The following is a 17,929-nucleotide window of genomic DNA, read 5'->3' on the forward strand; positions in this document are numbered from 1 at the left end:
CTGAGAGGAAGAGTATCTTCCAAGTAGTACGTATGGTTATATACATATAATTAGCTACCACTGAGAGAAAAAATAAATAAATTCATCTAATGGATAACAGATTTTTTTTCTTTCAAACCATAGTTAATGAGAGACTAATAACTTGTATGTTTTAGAGAAGACTTCTGCTATATTGACCCCATTACAGTAAAAAATTGAGGTTGCCTTGGCTTTTGGCCAAGAAAATTTAATCAATGACAGAACCCAAATGACCTTATAACACTCTCACCTATAAAATATTCTGGCATTCACTCCAAGATCAAATAATAGAACATTAACATAAAAGACATGAAGTATGTTTTAGAGCACTCATTTTTAGTCTCAGTGACATGCTACAGTCTATGACTGCTCAATTAATCCCAAACAGTGACTATGTTTAAAATGAAGGAGAGCACTCTTAATCAGACGCTTAAAATTTTTTCTATTCAAACCCTACATATTTTCAAAGGAATTTTAAACAGAAATAAATATTAATTGTAGAAAAAAAATTGGTGTTTATATAGCATGAGAAACCGATTCATAACCTGTATCTTCAATACTGCTTGCACTTTCTTAATTCAACTTATGGTTGTTTTAAACGTTTTTCCAACATTGCATTCCACTAAATTATCAACAAAGGACCTATCAGCTATCTACAGTAATAGTTCTACATTAAAACAGCTCCTAGTTCAGGTTATAATAAGTTTACTGGACATATCAACTATACTGGTAAAGCAACAGCAATCCTTTTTGCAGCATCACAATTCCTTGAGAAATTTCAGTGACTTCAAGTATAAGTCAAAAGTTACATGTTTTTGTTTAAGTTTAAGTGTAGGAGACAACTAAGGTGGTATTCAGAACAAACTTAAGATCCATTTCAGGTTGATATGGGTAATCAGGAGGACGATCAGGCCTACAGATTTAGTGCTGAACCAGAACCTCCAAGGGGTGTTAGTGCCCACTGGGCCACTTGCAACCCTACACACAGAGCAAGCTTTAAAAAAAAAAAAAGACCACTATCTCTAGTAATTAAAAAGATAACATACCCTAGCCCGAACTCTAGAATCCTAGATAAACGTATATTGTATGTATAAAAAGGGAATCATCTGTGGCGATGAATGCATAACTATATGATGATGCTGTGAGCCACTGATTGTATACTTTGGATGGATTATATGGTATGTGAATATTTCTCAATAAAATTGCACTTAAAAAAAAGAGAGAATCATCTGCCAAAGTCAAAAGGTGACTCCACTTAATGCCCATTAATCACCACCCTTCAGACTTAAATACAACTTGTTAGAGGTATTAATACACAAGGGTGTGGCAAAATTAGACATGTGCACGCCTGGTTCTTTGGGGGCACTGTGAAGACCTTTCACTGATCTACAACTTGTGTAATAGCAGCAGGGCCCAGTGGTTACATGGACTCCCTCTGGAGTCATTCTCTGGTTTCAGACTAACCTGTGCCACAAAGCAGCTTTATACCCTGGGCAGCATATTAAACCTCTCCATGCCTCTGTTTAGTCATTGGGTTGTTGTTAGGATTAAGTCAATTAAAGCATACAAAATTCTTAGAATAGTGCTTGGCACAGAGGTAGAGCAACCAAATATTAGCTGTAATAAATATTTGCTGGCTCTTTACTTTCTAGGTAGCATGATATAACCACCTTCTAAAAGACAGATAATTTTAGACACTGTCCTGATGAAGATGTAAACACATAAAGGCAGTTACTGAGTACCAGACTCTAGTCTAAGCACTTTACATATGATAATTCATTTAAGCTAAATTTCTAATACCATCATTTCCCAACATTCAACAAACTCCGTTCAGTGTTGGATTTCTATGCTTTCACATGATTTCTTTCCCAACAAAGATGCTCATACCTTAAGGACATGCACAAGTACTGCCCAGTACTAACCAACTGCTCTGAGTTAGGAAAAGACTGACCACATTATCTCCTGTGGGTTTAGGGCCGAAAAAAACACTCATGCATGAGAGACCTACTTTAGGAAGCTTCACACTGCCCTGTATCTAGCTAGGTCTGAGGATTGTGTATAGGAAGAGGACTATTATACTGATGTTATGTCCTCTTAGTCTCAAAAGACATTCTGGTTTTACAAACACCAAATCCACACTCTAAACATCACTGAGCGGAACTCATGTTCATCCCAGTATATCACTGAATAAAGGAATGAGAAATAGCAAAGTGTACAATACAACTTTCCAGTCAGTGGTTAAAGCTTACATTCTGAAAATATAATCCTTCTATCACACAAAATAAATATTTCCTTGTTTTGTCATGTGATCTCCTATCATGTTTGCCAAATATTTCCTAATCATGCATGTAAAAAAGTTGCAATATATTAAACCCTTCATAAACAACTATCTTAACTCTTAAATTATGCTTAACATTTAAAATAGATACACTTTTTTTTTTTTTTTTAATTACCAACAGGCCAGCACCTGAGGTCAATTGAGTTATCACAAACTAACCCTTTGGAAAGATGAAGAGTTAAAAAAAGTGGCCATTTTTTTTTCCTGGTCCATCCTCTGTAAAGTCAATCTATTCAATTTAAGCAAAGGAAAATGAGTTACAATGCAATTACAATGCAATCAAGACTTAGAGATATACAAACTTTCTACAAATGTTCCAAAAGTAACTTAACCCTATAAAGGGGTCAGTTCTCAGTACACCATGCCATGCCTCAATCACACAAATCTTGTTAGTAGTCAAGCAACTTACTTTTAAAAAGACAAATTAAACTGTTCTTATTGTATTCTCTTTAATACCCTTACTAGAACTCTTCTAGAGCCAAAGTTAAGATGTACCCAGCATGATGTAGAGGGAATCCATTCCAAGAAAAGCAACCATTTCATACTGTTAAATCTAAACTGTGGTATAATTTACTATAAACATGCACACATTTTCTTTGTAGCTGGTCCCAAGCCCCAGCATCTTATCAATTCTTTCATCAACCTTGCACACAATCCTCACTCAAAGCCTCTTGGTTGAGTTAAATTCCGTTTCTCTCCCTACTCTCTAGAAAGACAATTGCAACAGTATTACATATATGCCATGGAAATGAGTGGTTTTACTTACACTTGCATTTTAAACGGGCACCTACTTGCAATAAATCTTTGCAACAAAAATGTTCACCTGAGGCCATTCTTGCCATTTTAATAGAGGCCCAGCTTTTTCTACGTGTCTCTGTAGTCTTGCCTCGCCTATAATAGTATATTTCCAAAGAGGATGGACGTACCCCAAACACCAGCAAACGACCTGCCGCCAACTTTCCTTGTCACCGGGGCCAGGAAGCGCAACCTAACACATATGCGTTTGTAGGAGTGATGTACTTGTGTGTCAGTGTGTGTGGTGTGTGTGCATGTGGGCGGATTTGAAGAGAAAGGTGGTTGAACACTTTTAAGTTGTATTAGAAGGGGGAAGGGGACAAAAACCCAAACTCCCTCCACCTTTTCCAAGCGCGGGAATCTCCCACCCGCCTAGTGTGCATTTTGAAGGCTTAGGGCCCCCGGGTCACCAAAACTTCAGCTAGGATTTAAATTGTGTAACTCCCCGCCCTCCTGGGGGAACCAGAAAACAACCAAGGGAGCCGCCCCGGCCCACCCTGTGGCGCCCCGAGACAGCGTCCTGCTGTCCCCGGGACCCCTCCCCTTAGGTACACTCTCGTCGCGACCCTCTACGTTCCCATTCCCGCCCCTCCGGCGGAAGGGGACTCACCTGAGACCGCGGGAGCAACCAATAAGAAGTCCCCTCGGCCCCGCACGCCGCCGCGCACCCCACTCCCGCGCGATCCCCTGATAGGGTCCCCGCAGCCAACCTCCGCGCGAGCTCCGGTCGTCCCCGCTGGGAAGAGGAGCGGAACGACGGCGGGCGCCTCCTCTCCCCGCAGGATTACCTCGCAACGTGCAGCGGCTTTTTGTTTCCCTCCCTCGTTTTCCGCGGCCGCCGAGCTGCAGCGGCCGTCCGGTCCGCCACCGCCTCTCAAGCGCTGCACGGCTCCAGAAGGGAGGGCACGGAAAGGGGAGGGGGCGTGAAGAGGGAGGGACCTGGGCGCCGAGCCCTGTGTGGCAGGAAGCGGCGACACCTGGGTCACCGATGCCTCTAGCTCTCGCTTTATTCTTAAAAATATAATCTAACACTCCCCCCGCTCCTTCTCCTCCCGGCCCTTGCCCTGACTACCGTTACTGAGTGGCAGCTCGCGCTCTGGCGGGACCCGCAGAGCGCCCCCCGAGCGTCCCCTAGCCCCGCCCCCACAGGCTCCGCCCCCAGGCCCCCAATCGCCTTGGCCCCGCCCCCACAGCCCCGAGCGCCCCCTGGCCCTGCCCCTCGGTCTCCCCAGCGCCCTGACCACGCCTCTCGCCGTCGCCGAACGCTCATGGTCCCGCCTCCACCGGGCCCCGCCCCTCATGGCCCCTGGCCCCGCCCTGAGCGCCCCTCAAACGCCCGGGTCTCGCCGTCCGCAGCCCCCTCCCCCTCCTTGCAAGCTCTTGGTTCGGGAGGCCGCCGCCGCTGGGTGCGACTGGGCGAGGTGCGGGGAGGGCCTGGCGCGGTCCGGCCCCAAGCGCGCCTTCATCGTATTCCTCCCGGCAGTGCAGCCCGGGTTCCCGGCGGTCCCTGAGGGTCGGAGAGGGAAACTACACGGACGGAAACCCGACTGCGGGAGGGGAGGAGGGACTCCTGAAAATGTCTTCCCCCTCACCCCGTAACCTGAGCGAGCCCCTACTCCCGAGGCTGGGCCGGCGCCTTCACAGTCAGCCTCTGCTTCCCGTACTGGCTGCTTCGACTTCAGGGGGAGGCCTCCGCACGCACCCCCTCCCCCCAAAAGGAGGGGCTTGGCTCGTCTTCTCAGCGCGGTTGCCTGTGGGAGCGCCCTCGCCCCCTACTCACTGCCGCGGAGGCTCAGAGCAGGGACTCTCTCAATCCTGCTCCTCTTGGACCCGTTAAGGGTCTTGCCCCCCCAGGCCTCGTGACCTTCTGGGAGGCTGACCTCTTAAAGGTGAGAGGTCCACGCACCGCCAGGCAGCCTTCACACTGAGTCCGGGGCCGTGCAAACTTCGCAACACGTAGTCGCAGGGATGTGAATCCTTCCACAGGTGACACTGGGCCGCCCACCTCCGCCGCTCAGAGCCGTTTCTCACCACATTTATTCTCGAAATAGACCTCTGCCACCAACGAGTTGCACCTCCCTTCCATACACGCCCTCCGCGGGCACGAATACGGATCTCCCACGCCCACCCTCAGGCATTCCCCTCTGAGCGCCATCCTGATTATATTCATGGTCCCTTGAGTCAACCCCACCCGAACACACGCAACAAACTTCATTCCCCACCCCTCTCATCGTTTCCAAGGCACTGGCGACAGTCCACTTCATTTCCTTCCTCTGCAGACTCTTCTCTTCCCCCTCAAGTACTTCACGCCATCCCCCTCATCTTCATCCCCTCCCTCTTCCCTAAAAATGTGCTAATTAAAATGTAGTTTCCTCTTCCCACATACGAAGTGTGGAAAATGAATCTTGTTTTGGCACTAGCTGTGATTCATTTATCCTCGTTTTTTCTCTCCACTGGACTAAGGCTATAGGAATTTTAGTCTGCCACCATCTCCCATCTGCTCAAAACCTAACAATGCATTATGATTTTTAAATACCCCTTAAAAATAGTGAGCAAAGGTTCTTGACTTTGGGGAGAAAAAATATTTAGAAAATGCTCAGCCTTTTTTGGCATTTTTGAGATAGCTGCAGTATTTGAGAGAGATATTGGGAGTGGATGGATGTTTTCTTGCATTAAAAAAGGAAAAAAAAGAAAAGCTTTTGTATGCATCAAGGTTAGTCTTTTCACGAATAGCAAAAAAAGTAAGCTAAGGGTACAAATCAGATAATAGTCTCCACTATACAGGGTATTTGCCAGTCACAAATCTGAATCCCCTAAAGGAAGACAAATATAATCCATTTTAAGCAGGTCTGATGAACAATCTTTTCCACGATCACTCCCTTTCCCACAGTGTCTGGACGAAATGGATACAAGATCTGCTTACCCTCTGAGGATCCAAGGCTTTCTTGTGTCCAGGGTAGAAGTGTGTGTGCACGCGCGCGCCTGTGTGTGTATGGATGTGTATGTCTTCCGTTCTCTAGGTGTGGGTTCTGCAGTGCTGCACCGAAACTCACTGCAGCCTCAGACCAGCGGCAGCAGCAGCAGCAGCAGCAGCGGCGGCGGCGGCGGCGGCAGCAGCAGCTTCTCCCAATGCTGAGTAGTAAAGTGTGTGACTTAGTAGAGACTCTACAATTACCATTAGGCGCTTGTTTTTAAGAGAGGAGGCGGAATCTTTCTTAAAGGAATGGGTTTTGTTTTTTCTCCACACTGTTGCTTCATAAGAGGCAGAAAGGGTGGAAACAGTTTTTTTTGCGCTGAGTAAAGCAGTACAGCTGTGGGAGGTCAAGGTTATTGAGGGACCGATTTAGCCTGAGTCAGTGAAATGCTAGAAACAGTTTAAAAGAACCCTGCTAACTTCAAACATGGCAAAACTAAATTGAAACTGATTAGTATTTTGCACAAATATTTAATTTCCAATCATTGCACTAAACTATAAAAACGGAAGCTATTTAGAAGTTAATACAAAAATGAATAATAAAATAAAAGCTCCTGTCAATCACAGGGAGAAATAGATTCAAGTCTTACACTTATAAGCATTCCTGGAATTTCAATGACTATCAATATTAGAAAATATATCATTGATAGATTTGAATGTGTAGTCATGTATTACTTAAAAATCACAATATTATTTACAGAAAAACCCAAAAGTGTAATATCTAAAACAGTTTCAGAAAATAATACCAGTGTACTATGCTATTTCAGTGGCAGTTCCTTCAGTGGCAGTTCAAAAGTCAGGAAAATGAGGAAGCTCAAAAATGGATTAACTTACTTTAAATCCATGTGTAACTACTATCTGGAGTATTTAGACATGATGTGTCCATATACAAGGAACTTGAAAATCTATATTATGTACTTTAAATTTTAATTTTAAATAATATACCTTTATTTAAGTACTGAACAACCATGATTTTTTTTCCTTCATGGGTAAATAAAGAGGCATGTTCTCAAAGTATGAATAGAGAATGGAAATATGGAAAATATTTTGACTTCTTTTTTTCCACAGCCTTTGTTAATTACCTGTGTGATTAACTTAGCTTTTTGATCCATAGTTCCCTATTTTGTAAAATGAGGAAGTTGGATTAAAATTTTCCAGGGTCCTTTAGCATTTCAAAATACTGTGATTCTATGACATTTATATACGTCTACTTTTGCTCTTTGATGGAAGTGGTCATATTCTAAATTACTTTTCTGAAAACTTGGATTAAAAGTTAAGTTTTATTTTAAGTGACTAACCAGAGCTTGTTGTTTACCACTGTTCTGAAATTATTTTTCAAAGCAAAGAATTATTTCAAAAAGTGGATAAACTTACTTTAATCTGAATTATGATTTTGTATCATATAATAACCAATTTTTCTAAAGCAGGATCTTACTATATTATAAGATTACTAATTTACCGGAGTCCCATAATGTATTAAGTAATAATAACTAAAACATGTTTAAAAACTAGAGCATCATAGGATGGTAAAGTTGAAAAAAATTTTACAGCTCACCTAGTTCAACTCTGTAATTTTACCAGTGGAAGAAACGGAAACCCAGAGAAGCAGAATGGGGGCAGAGTTAGGGGCAAAACTAGGGTTAACTCTGAGTTGGCACCTTACACACATATACATACACGGCAAATAAGCAATACACATATGGACATACACACTAGTTTACATACCCACTCCAGGGGCTGAGCAGGAGCTGTCACAACAACAAAAAATGTACTTTCACCTAATGACATATTGTATATGTGCCGTATAAATTAAAGAAATATATCAAAGTATTTATGATGTGTGTAAATATTAACACAGGTTTTGCCTTTAGTTTTGGAGGCATTTGTGCTAGAAAATGGAGATTTTTTTTCCAGAGGAATGTTAAAAAAAAAACAAAACAAGTGACCTCTGGGAAAATTCAGGACACTCATTAGCAAATTCTTGCTTATCTTCCATCCAAGTGACAAGGCCTTCAACTCTGTTGGTTACTTTCTTGCATCCATTGGTGCTCTGCTCCCTTTTGTCTACATCTTCAAGCATGCCTGCCAAAAGGAAAAGTTCATTTTGAAGCTAGTCAGGCAAAAGTTTTGTAGAGACTTAATTGTGGCCTTCAGAGATGCTTTTTGGACGTTAAAGCTTCGCGTTAGATATGAACATTTTCTCTTAAATTCTCATCCAGCATTCCTGATGGGGAACCTGGTGTTAACCTAAGCCCAGTCTCCCTAGTCTCAAGGCCATTAGATGAGTTTACCCATTTCAAGGGTAAAACTTGTGCTATATTAGCCCACATAGCAAACTTGGTGTTTTGTGTACCTTGCAGGACAATTTGTCACCTTAATTTTTTTTTAATGCCTCTTACAGGAAGAGAATCGAAGGAAATTATTTGCCTGGTTTCCTTCATCTGTTGTGTTTATCTTGCTTCTCTGCACTGAAAGCTTTTCATTTCAACTACCAGGTGGTAACTGACAATGAATAAAATGGCAATTATCTGTATAATTAAAACCCCCCAAAATATTAGATGCATTTCTTTGTATCTCCTCAAAGTGCTGAACACAGTCTCTTATATAAAGGCACTTAATACATACTTTAAAAAAATGAATACACGAATTAATGAATGAATAGCCCCCAAAATATCCAGAAAGAGATTACAAAGTGTTTTTGTTTGTTTTTAATTTGCATTGTCCAAAACAACTGACTCCATTCTCCACCTCCCTTTTCTAACACAGTCATGATCTAAGAGAAACAATCTCTTTTCTGTAGAGCTCTTTAGGCATGCCTGATTTGTATTCTCCAATTAATTTGTAGCCACAAATCTCTACATGAACTGTGGATAGATCAAGCAGTAGCAGAGACGCTTTCTGCCAAGAAAACACAGGCTTAAATTTCAAAATTCTTTTCTAGTTCTAGTTGTGACACCAACTGGTTATGTGACCTCAAACATGTTTCTTGACATGCTTGTGGTTCAGTTTAGCCATCTTTTAATTGGTGGTGGTGGTTTGTAATACCTGTAATACCTACTTAATGGAATTGTTACGAAGTTCAAATGAGATAAATATAAAAATGCTTTGAACTTTTCAAAGTACTATGTAAATATAAGGTATTATTAGTGGGCAGATGTATTTTAAATCAATTATCTAGCTCAAGGGACTTTACCCTAAACAACCTGTTTTTCTACTTATTGTTTCAGAAAGCAAACAGGTCTTTATCTCTCTCCCTAAGTGCAAGGGAGCACACACACACACACACACACACACACACACACCTGCTGCTCCCAATTTAATAACTTCTCAGCTTTGAAGATGTTTCCTTGTCACGGGAAATATGCATCTGCAGTTGAATATGAAGAGCCAAGCAATTATATAGAGAATCTTCCCCCCACCCCACCCCCAAAATTTATGTTTTTAAAGCTCTCAGACAGTAAAGTAAACTCAATGAAGCACAACAGTCTTTTCATGCTATGTAATGCTATGTATTTAATCAGTAGGGTTAGATGAGCCATTCATTTGAAACTTGGCCATGCTACATACATTCTGATTGCCCTTTTATGCCAAGCCTGTCTGGAAAGTACTTGGGGAACAGAGCAGGGAGGACTGACATGGAACTCATGCTAATGAGTTCTCCATTCCCCAAGGAGACATAATCAGGGCAATACTCAAGGATCCATCAACATATTTTATTAGCAGTATATGACCTATATGGTTTGTTTTAAAGGAATTACCTCAGCTAAATACCTTAAATATCCTTACACAACTGTTTAAGTAATCAGGCCTAATAAATTTCTTTAGCATTAATGAAATATCACTTTCAGGGTCCTCCTTTTTTTCTCATTGGAAAGGTGTTTTTATCCTCATTTATTTATTTTCCGTTTGGTGATTTTTAAAATCATCTTGACTACATAAATAACAACTTCAAATGAGATGCTCTTAATGAGAGGCCCACTCATAGACAGGACATAAAAACTTACACAAACTCAATTTCAGAGTCATCAGTTTCTGTGTAAAGAGGCTGTAAATGAATATAAAGTTGCAATTGCCATGTGAAAAGTAAAATATGTCAGTTGCACATACATCTTTTCATCACATGATGATGTGCTTTAAGATTTTTGGCTGCTAGTCTTTAATATGTATGTCTGGGTTCATGATCCTAAAACCAGGTGTTTTCATCTTTATGGCAGTATTTCTAGATTGTGTTCAGGAACCACCACAACAGAATCACCTGGGACATCTGCTAAAATGCTGATTCCTTGACCCTATCCCAATTTTACTGAATTAGAATCTGTTAGGGTGGGGCCCTGGATTAAGGGCTTTTTAAAACACCTCAAGTGATTTTCATGTACACCAACGTTTGATCCCTGCTATCTTATAAAAACAATGCAGTATGTAGAATCTCAGAGACACGAGGATGAGTGACATGAAAGTGGTTCCTTTTTCATACCGTGACAGCAATTCAGATAAGGACAAAAACTAGCTCTACTTCTTCTACTGCATAAACCTGGGAAAGATATCTAACCTCTCTGAGTCCTAGTAACCTCATTTGTAAAGTAACATCTGCTTGAGTTGTGAGGATTAAACAACATAACATATGGAGAGCTTCTACTCTAATGCCTGGCACATAATGGAACTTAAGTATATGTTTGTCCTCTTCCCCTTTGTTAAAAAATGAGTCTCCAGGTACGTTCTTCTTGTCTAGTGTTCTTAGTATGGTTGGTAAAAACAAAACAAACAAAAAAAAGAACTAGTAGTTTAATAACTAATATTTTGAGTTCTCATAGTATGACAGTACTGAATACCTTACATGCATTATTTTATTTCATACCTACAATTATTAATTACTATTATTTTCATTCTACAGATAAAGAATTAGAAGCATAGAAAGGATGAGTAAGTTGCCCAAAATGAGGCTTAAAGGGAAAAAATAACTTGTCCAAAGTCTCAAAGCAAAGGATTAGCAGAACAGGGATTCAAACCTACGCCTTCTGAACTCCAGAGCCTAACTGTTCATTATGTTCTCCAAGTGTTTAGATCCCAACGTTTGAGCCAGCCTGTTGGGCAGAATATGCAATCACAAAAGTGGAGTTTATAAACATGCCAGAATACTGATTGTGTCACCAATTCCCTTTGTTTTAGAATCCTTTATTAGTGGCCTATAACAGTGTGGCACATAGTAGGTCCTCAAAAATCATTGTTTAGTGAATGGAAGGCAGAGCTTTCATCAGCATAATGTTTAAGGAGCTGATAATGGGTTATAGAAGCTTTCTGCAGCTGTGAGGAACAGCACTGGGACATAGCCAAAACCAGGCTTTTACATAAAAATTGCAGGCCAAAATGATCTGATATTCCAAATCAGCTTATAGCTGACATGGTATAAGTTGTTGACTCTCAGAGCTACAGCTTATTAGTATAATTTTCAACAAATAGTTCTTGAGCACTTGCTATGAACAAAGCACTAGTCTGGCACCAGGAAGATTACAATAAAACTTTAAGTCATAGACCATGCCCTGAACACCTAGGTGGGAAATGAAACACAAGTAAACAACCAGATTGAAAAATACCACATACGAGGGCATAAGTAAATGCAAAGCTCCCAGCCAATGGTAAACACTTAACAAATAACTACCTTATTATCAATAATATTATTTTTTGTTTTAATAATTACTAATACATAATTATTATACTTTTATTAGTAATCAGAAGAAACAATAATTGTTATTGCTACCATTTAATGAGTTATGTGCTGAACATGTGCTTGGTGTTTTATGTGTTATATTTAATCATCACATCAATCCCATAAATCATTGTCATTATAATTAATCCTGTTTTTCAGTTGAGGAAATTCTGGCTCAGAGAGGTTAAATAACTTGCCCAAAGTACACATTTGGTAAGTATACCAGGATCAAGGTAGACAGTATATACAAGAAGTCCATAAAGTGTTCAGAGAAGAAAAACATCAATTCCTGCTGGAAAAAACAGGGACAATGTCTCTGAGTAGGAAGAGCAGAATTGTGATGAGGAAAGAAGAAGGAGAAGGGCCTTTGGGGATAGGGGTGGTGGGGTAAGGGTATATATGTTAGCTTTCTAAGCCAGAACTTTGCTCAGGGCCATGCTCATCAAGAATGCTCAACTCAGGTCTCTCCATGGAATAGAGATAGGAAATCATGAGATGTGTTGGTAGAATAGCAAGTAAACTTGTTTTGCTGGAATGAAGAGTTTGTGTAGGGCAAAGGTAGAATTTATGCAGTGTCCAAACCCACAGCCCTCAGAATACTCAGCCTTCATTTACCAATAGTCTTAAGTAACTCAACCTCCAGTTACTCTCCATTCATTTTCTCTCATTGAGGTAACAAATATTTATTGAACTCCCGAACCCAACCACTCTTCTGGGTGCTAGGGAGAAAGCTGTGAACAAAATAGACAAGAATCTCTGCACTTATGAAGCTTTTATAGAATGGGGAAAACACAGATAACATGAAAACAAATTGATAAATAAGATAATTTCCGATGCTAAGTGCTATGAAGAAAATATAAGGGCCATTGACAATGACTGGGGTTGGTGAAGGTCCTGCCTTAGTTAGGATGGATGAAGAAGGCCTCTTTGAGGTGCTGATATTTGAGCAGAGACCCACAATGACCTGAAGTTGGCAGCTGGAGAGAAAAGCAAGTTCAAATGTCATGAAGCAAGAGCGATGTTGGTATGTCTGAGGGATTGAGAGACGGGCAGCTTGTTAGAACCTAGTGAACAAGAGGGAGAGTTGTGATCGGAGAGCTGGGCTGGGACTAGATCACGTAGGTCTGGTAGGTCAGGGTGAGGAGTCTGACTTTTGGAAAGTTTTAAACTGACGAGGGATATGGTCTCATTTACATATTTAAAAGTTCACTCTGGCTGTTGTGTGGAGAATGAGCTCTAGAGAGACAAGAGCAGGGACAGGTAGGGCAGTTGGGAAGAAATGGGGTCTTGTGATGAGGATGACTGCAGAGATAGGGAGAAGTGATAAGGGCTTATTTTGGGCAGAGGTGACATGACTTGCTGATAGAGGGAAAGGAGAGAAAGAGAGGAAGTAATCCAGAATGTTCCATAGGTCCTTGGCCTGAGCTTCTGGATGGATGAAGGTACCATTCTCTGACATGGGGAAGACTTGAGAAGTAGTATGACAGGTAAAGTGAAAACTTATGTTTGGTCATGTTCAAGCTTGATATTACCCTATATTTTTTCTTCAGGGTACTTTTTCTGCTCTCTGATTATATTAGTTCATCTTTAATAAATGTCCATTGTTCATTTATCCAAAAGAATCTTCAAAAATAGCAAGAACCTTTTTTATCTTGTTCATTGCTGTATTGCTAGAGTCTAGAATACTGGCTGGCACAGAGTAGATGCTCAATAAATAATGGGATTTGTTGAGCCTTGGTACAGCGGTTCTCAAAATTAAGTATACATCAAAATCACCTGGGAAGTTTATTGAAGTTTAGAATCAGCCCCCACTGTACCCCCATCCCAAGGTGATTCTGCTCTAGTAGGTCTTGGGTTGCATTCAGGAAACTGCCTATTTGACCAGTACTCTAGATGGGCAGTGGATTACAATTTGAGAGCCAGTGGTCTAGATACATCAGTGTTCATTCAGATATTTACCTAAGAAGCCATGCTTCAGTGCCTACACTGAAGAGACTACAAAGTATGGCTTAAAGAATTCAAAGCCTGTCAAATCATAAGGTTTTGCCTTACTTTCAAGAAAAAACCAGTAAAAGGATCCTGGAGTCTGTCTTATCTCATTTGACCTATATACTGCATTGGAAACCAGTAAGAGGCCTCTTAAAAGGGTCCTTCATAAGAAGAAAGATGACAATTGAAGTGCTGGGATTTCAAGGGCCCCGGAACAGTCCTGCTCTTTTACCACACCTCCAAAGTGTCCAGAACGTCTTTTCAGGTATGTGAAGTTCCTTTACTTGGTGACTTGGTAAATGTATGTTTTTGTTCTCAGAATCCATTCCTTTTTCTAGTCATAGTGCTCCAGTTTTCCTTTGTGGAAACTCCTTTCACCCCATTGCTGCCGTCTTGGTGTCCTGCCCTCCCCCAACCAAGGGAGTGGCTGGCAACCCAAACTGGACCAACTAGATGTTCTCTCCTAGCATATGAATCTTGAGTAAAGGGACACAAAGACCTGAGAAGATCAGAGTTCATCTTAAGGAACAGCCCTGAAGAGAATGCCATTAGATGCTACAGCAAAGAACTCTTGAAAAGGCTCCTGTCCTTTTCAAACCTGGTTCTTCAGTATTTCATTCAATTCTATAAGTTATGAACTTTATTCTTCCAATAAATTCCCTTTTTGATTAAGTTAGAGTGTTCTCAGTTGCTTGCAATATAATCTGTGGCACAATGATAAAGTCCTATAAATCTACAATTGGGATAAAGCTTTCAAAACAACCCTTCTTGGGAGCAATGACACATTAGCCCAAGTTTTCACTAAAGTGTAAAAGTCTATAACGGAGACTGAACAGCAAAGTTCACCAGGCAGAAGAGAGTAGAAGGGTTCCATGGCCTGACATCAATCCTACCAACTTAGAATAGGAAGGAAAAGGATAGCTGGGGCATGACACACAAATCCCATTTCACAAAGTTGCTCTGTGTTTACACATAAGATAAATACCTTGCTAGAAGGTCTCAACACTTTTATTTCATAGTTTCTTCTCAACCCTCCCAGTTACTGGATTTCTATCTCCAGAATAAACTTTCAGGGTAAGCCTTTCCAAAGCAGGGCATAATTACTAGGACACATAAACCTAAGACATCACTTTATGAACATGAGAACTCATAACATTAAATTTAGTTCTCGTTTCCTTCTGTGGCCCCCAGGGGAAAAACAGAACATCCTGTCGTTTTAATCATTTGGGTTAAACCCTGGTCATTTGTTGACTTCCTCCACCCCACCCCCACTTTTTTAAAATACCCATAACTCTTTAAGATTCTAAGAAATACATAAATTCATGTCTACTCAATCTGTCATGAACAAAAGCCTCTGTACAAAACAAGTTTCTCACAACCTCATTCGTAGTGATTACTGAAATTAAGTAACAACAGATAGGATGCTGAACAAAGCCAACAGTATTCTGAGTGTGAACCACACCCAGGGAGAGATAATGAGCATGTTATAGTTTAACAGAGGTAATAAAAATGAAATCTAATCACTTGCAGTTTATGTGCAGTATAAATGGAGATCAGATTCAAAAACCAGTCTAGTTAATTCTTTCAGTTTTAATAGTGGTTGCGATTTGTGAAAACTAAACATAACAACAAAATCTGGTTATAATCTACATAGGTTCTCCAGGGCAAATAGTTTTCACCACAAACTGGGGGGTGGGAGGGGATCACCGTTATTTTCATTAAAACATAAAATAGTATTACTAACATTTGTTATGCACTTAACTGTGTGCCAGGTACTATTCCCAGTGCTTTATAATTTAGATTATTTCATTTAATCTCCACAACAACCCCAGGAGGTACTACCCTATTATTCCTGTTTACAAAGGAGGGAACTGATGCACTGAGAAGTTTAAGTAATTTTCCCAAGATCAAAGAGCGGGTAAATGGCAGAGGTCAGGTTTTGAATCCAGGAATAAAATTGCTCCATAATCTGAGCTATCAACCCCTTCTTTTACCACCGTCCAACACTGCTTGGCCAGTTAGTGAAACACCACCTTGTTTTTTACTTCTAGCTGCACTTGTGACCTTTATAACCCTCAATCTGAATGTTTAAAGCTACATTTTAAAAACTACCTGAACCAGGTAATCAAAATAAATAGGCTTTCGGGAAGCCACATCACTTGGATGTTAATTGTTAACTAAACGGTGTGCCTTTCTAGCAGCCTCTATAGAAATCTACTTACTTGGTTTTTACATGAAGTTATGCAGCAAGAATTATGGATCTAATCTAAGTCACATCCCTAGATGCATGAGCAAGGTCCTTGGTGTTCAAATTCCTTTGAAGGGTTTATACATTGTTACAATGGATTTGGGGTGGGTGGCAATTTCTTTCAGAAAGGAGCGTTCTTTGTCTGATAGGTGATTCCACTTCTTTGCCAGGGAGGTAATTGAGAGACCAGCCAGGGACTTGCATCTGAGAGTGACCTTGGCTGTGGAGTGAGGGTAGCACATACATCAGTCCATTCTCAAACATTCAGGGACTCTTCAAATGCAGTGTGGATTTTTTGAGCCAGTCTCCCTGAAGTCTGGCTATGATACCACATGCATGCTTCAGCCCAGAATGTAGTTTCTTGAAGACTCATAAAAGTCTTTTTACTTTTCTGCAAAATGGGATAATAAAATTGATTCAATGCTGGCTACTGTTAAGAAGATTGCCAGAGTTTTTGCAGGTTGCTTCTCTGGTTGGGCTTGGCTCTTGTCTTTTCTGAGAGTATTCCAGCATCCCTTCCCTCAGGCCATTGCTTTCTTTATATACAGCATTAATGCCTTCAATTAGAAATCCAATGCAAAAATTTTAAAAAGGAGGTTGCAGGGTGGCTCCAAAGGATCCTGCACCAGATTGCCCCTTGCGCCATTGCTCTCAGAAGACACAGAAGGGGAAAACAAGGGTGTGACATCCCCCTCCCTCTAATCATACATGTGTTGTAGGATGTCAGGTTAGCCTAGGTTAGCCGAAGTCACTAACAAATGAGTAAAGTGGTTAAAAATTATAATACAGACATAGATAAAATGCTAGAAACTCTACAAATCAGAAGTCGGTATGTTCTAGTGGAAAGGCTGGCAAAGTGTCACCACAATGCTTGGGTTCTGTGGTAGTTATCTGTGTGGGCTTGAGAAAGTTACTTAATGATTCTGTTCTTCAGTTTCCCTATCTGGAAAATGGGTATGAGAATCAAACTATACAATTGTAAACTTGAAAGGGACTTGGAGGTCATTTGATCTAGCCTCCGATCCACTGCAGAAATTTCATCTACAATGTTCCTGGATGACCCATCACCCAACCTCCCATGAAAGGGTGCTCATTATCTCTTTCCCTTCCTAATACTGAGTTAAGTTCTGCATCTCAGACCCTCCATTCATTGGTCTTGGTTCTCTTCTCTGAAGTTCTGAGCTGGTGACATCAATGGCAGGAGAGATAATATAGTACAGTGGAAAGATGATCTGGCAAAGTTTAATTTGAAGCTGTCTAGTATACTTAACTAGCTCAAGTGAAAACTTGAGCAAATTGCTTCAGTTCTATGAGGCTCAGTTTCTTTATCTGTCTTAGTTTCCTAGGCTGTTCAAGCAGATACCATGGATGGGTAAGGTTAAACAATGGGAATTTATTTGCTTACTGTTTGAGGCTAAAAGTCTAGATCAAGGCATCATCAAGGCCATGCTTTCTTCTAGAAGAAGATGGCATTCTTGGCTCTTAGCTTGTCACATGGCAAAGCACATGGCAGCCTTTCCTGGCTTCTCCCTTCTGTTCTGGGTTCCACTGGTTTCGGCTTCTGGCTACTCCCTCTGTGGCTTTCTCTCTCTGTGTCCGAATTTCATTCTGCTTATAAAGGACTCCAGTAATAGGATTAAGACCTATTCTAACTGGACTGGTCTCACCCCTTAACTGAAGTAACCTCATCAAAAGGTCCTAGTTACAATGGGGTCACAATCAAGAAATGGATTAGATTTAAGAACATGTTTTTCTCGAGTAGATACAGCTTCAAAACACTACCCTGTCTAATGGGGATATTGCAACCTGACCTCCAAATTTGTTAGGAAGATTAGAAATAGTTTATGGAAAATGTCTGCACAT

General features: G+C 40.9%; 1 protein-coding gene across 3 annotated transcripts in view; it reads right to left on the minus strand.

Moving 5' to 3' along the window:
• ADD3 (adducin 3) overlaps nucleotides 1-6,303 on the minus strand; it is a 180,466-nt gene extending 174,163 nt beyond the window's left edge. Inside the window, exon 1 of one of the 3 annotated variants that reach the window (XM_037805312.1) lies at nucleotides 6,075-6,303. The gene's annotated coding sequence lies outside the window, so the exon portion shown is untranslated. Of the gene's footprint in view, nucleotides 1-3,761; nucleotides 4,190-6,074 lie in introns of those variants that run through there. The other 2 variants (XM_037805314.1, XM_037805313.1) reach the window with 2 other exon arrangements.
• Nucleotides 6,304-17,929: the final 11,626 nt, after the last annotated feature.

This window comes from Choloepus didactylus, chromosome 15 (genome assembly GCF_015220235.1).
Source record: "Choloepus didactylus isolate mChoDid1 chromosome 15, mChoDid1.pri, whole genome shotgun sequence".
Lineage (NCBI taxonomy): Eukaryota > Metazoa > Chordata > Mammalia > Pilosa > Megalonychidae > Choloepus > Choloepus didactylus.